This window comes from Natator depressus, chromosome 28 (genome assembly GCF_965152275.1).
Source record: "Natator depressus isolate rNatDep1 chromosome 28, rNatDep2.hap1, whole genome shotgun sequence".
NCBI classification, from domain to species: Eukaryota; Metazoa; Chordata; order Testudines; family Cheloniidae; genus Natator; species Natator depressus.
Window position 1 is genome coordinate 7,770,214 of NC_134261.1, and position 2,500 is coordinate 7,772,713.

At 63.0% G+C, this 2,500-nt stretch overlaps 1 non-coding gene across 1 annotated transcript; it reads left to right on the forward strand.

Annotated features, from left to right (window-relative positions):
* Window positions 1–1,088: 1,088 nt before the first annotated feature.
* On the forward strand, window positions 1,089–1,207 carry LOC141979729 (5S ribosomal RNA). The gene has a single exon (XR_012637123.1). It is a non-coding gene; the product is annotated as a 5S ribosomal RNA (ribosomal RNA).
* The last annotated feature ends 1,293 nt before the right edge of the window (window positions 1,208–2,500 follow it).

Below are 2,500 nucleotides of genomic sequence, written 5' to 3' on the forward strand. Positions count from 1 at the left end.
TTTTTTCAGCCTTTTCCTCCGGGTTGACCTGGTGTCCCGGGGGGACTTAGACATTTTTTTCAGCCTTTTCCTCCGGGTTGACCTGGTGTCCCGGGGGGACTTAGACTTTTTTTCAGCCTTTTCCTCCGGGTTGACCTGGTGTCCCGGGGGGACTTAGACATTTTTTTCAGCCTTTTCCTCCGGGTTGACCTGGTGTCCCGGGGGGACTTAGACATTTTTTTCAGCCTTTTCCTCCGGGCTGACCTGGTGGCCGAGCGTCTCGCCGTCCGCGGCCGGAGCTAGAGATGCCCCCCCCCCCCCAGGCCAGCCTGCGAAGCCGCGGCCAGGATCGGGCCCCTGGAAGTCTGACTAAAAATTTTCACCGACCCCAAAAACGGTTAGGGGGGGCCTCATAAAGCCTCCGGAGCGAAAAAAAAAAAAACGGAAAAAAGGATCGGGCCCACCCGAGGCAGGGGAGTCAGTAAGGGAAAGGGGACGAGGCGGCCCGGAGCCGGGTGCCCGGAGCCGGGTGCCGGCGGCCAGGATCGGGCCCCTGGAAGTCTGAAAAATTTTTTTCACCGACCCCCAAAGTGGTATTGGGGGGGGCTCATAAAGCCTCCGGAGCGAAAAAAAAAAAAAACGGAAAAAAGGATCGGGCCCACCCGAGGCAGGGGAGTCAGTAAGGGAAAGGGGACGAGGCGGCCCGGAGCCGGGTGCCCGGAGCCGGGTGCCCGCGGCCAGGATCGGGCCCCTGGAAGTCTGAAAAAAAATTTTTCACCGACCCCCAAAGTGGTGTTGGGGGGGGCTCACGAAGCCTCCGGAGCGGAAAAAAAAAAACGGAAAAAAGGATCGGGCCCACCCGAGGCAGCGGAGTCAGTAAGGGAAAGGGGACGAGGCGGCCCGGAGCCGGGTGCCCGGAGCCGGGTGCCCGCGGCCAGGATCGGGCCCCTGGAAGTCTGAAAAAAAAATTTTCACCGACCCCCAAAGGGGTGTTGGGGGGGGGCTCATGAAGCCTCCGGAGCGAAAAAAAAAAACGGAAAAAAGGATCGGGCCCACCCGAGGCAGGGGAGTCAGTAAGGGAAAGGGGACGAGGCGGACCGGAGCCGAGTGCCTACGGCCATACCGGACGGAAGGCCCCCGATCCCGTCCGATCTCGGAAGGTAAACCGTCCCGGGCCTGGCTAGTACTTGGATGGGTGACCGCCTGGGAATCCCAGGTGCCGTAGGCAGCTTTTCCCGCTGCGAGCCAGCTCTCTCCTTTTCTGGGGAACAAGGGCAGGGTCGCCCTGCCAGGGGCCCTGGGGCTGAAGTCCCTGCCGGCCACCAGGTCAACCCGGAGCCTGCCCCTCTGCGGCCAGCAGGTCAACCCCATACCGGCAGGGGGTTGACCTGGTGGCCGGGAAGCAGAGCGGCCAGCAGGTCAACCCCATACATTCAGCGGGTTGACCTGGTGGACGGGAAGGAAAGCGGCCAGCAGGTCAACCCCATACTTTCAGCGGGTTGACCTGGTGGCCGGGAAGGAAAGCGGCCAGCAGGTCAACCCCATACATTCAGCGGGTTGACCTGGTGGCCGGGAAGGAAAGCGGCCAGCAGGTCAACCCCATACATTCAGCGGGTTGACCTGGTGGCCGGGAAGGAAAGCGGCCAGCAGGTCAACCCCATACATTCAGCGGGTTGACCTGGTGGCCGGGAAGGAAAGCGGCCAGCAGGTCAACCCCATACATTCAGCGGGTTGACCTGGTGGCCGGGAAGGAAAGCGGCCAGCAGGTCAACCCCATACATTCAGCGGGTTGACCTGGTGGCCCGAAAGCAAACCGGCCACCAGGTCAACCCGGAGCCTGCCCCCGCGGGCAGGGGCCAAGCGGACCCCCCTCCGCCCGGGCTTGCCCTGCTCCGAGCCGGGGCTTAATCCCCGTCCGGCCACCAGGTCAACCCGGAGCCTGCCCCTCTGCGGCCAGCAGGTCAACCCCATGCCGGCAGCGGGTTGACCTGGTGGCCGGGAAGGAAAGCGGCCACCAGGTCAACCCCATACTTTCAGCGGGTTGACCTGGTGGCCGGGAAGGAAAGCGGCCACCAGGTCAACCCCATACTTTCAGCGGGTTGACCTGGTGGCCGGGAAGGAAAGCGGCCAGCAGGTCAACCCCATACATTCAGCGGGTTGACCTGGTGGCCGGGAAGGAAAGCGGCCAGCAGGTCAACCCCATACATTCAGCGGGTTGACCTGGTGGCCGGGAAGGAAAGCGGCCAGCAGGTCAACCCCATACATTCAGCGGGTTGACCTGGTGGCCGGGAAGGAAAGCGGCCAGCAGGTCAACCCCATACATTCAGCGGGTTGACCTGGTGGCCGGGAAGGAAAGCGGCCAGCAGGTCAACCCCATACATTCAGCGGGTTGACCTGGTGGCCGGGAAGGAAAGCGGCCAGCAGGTCAACCCCATACATTCAGCGGGTTGACCTGGTGGCCGGGAAGGAAAGCGGCCAGCAGGTCAACCCCATACATTCAGCGGGTTGACCTGGTGGCCGG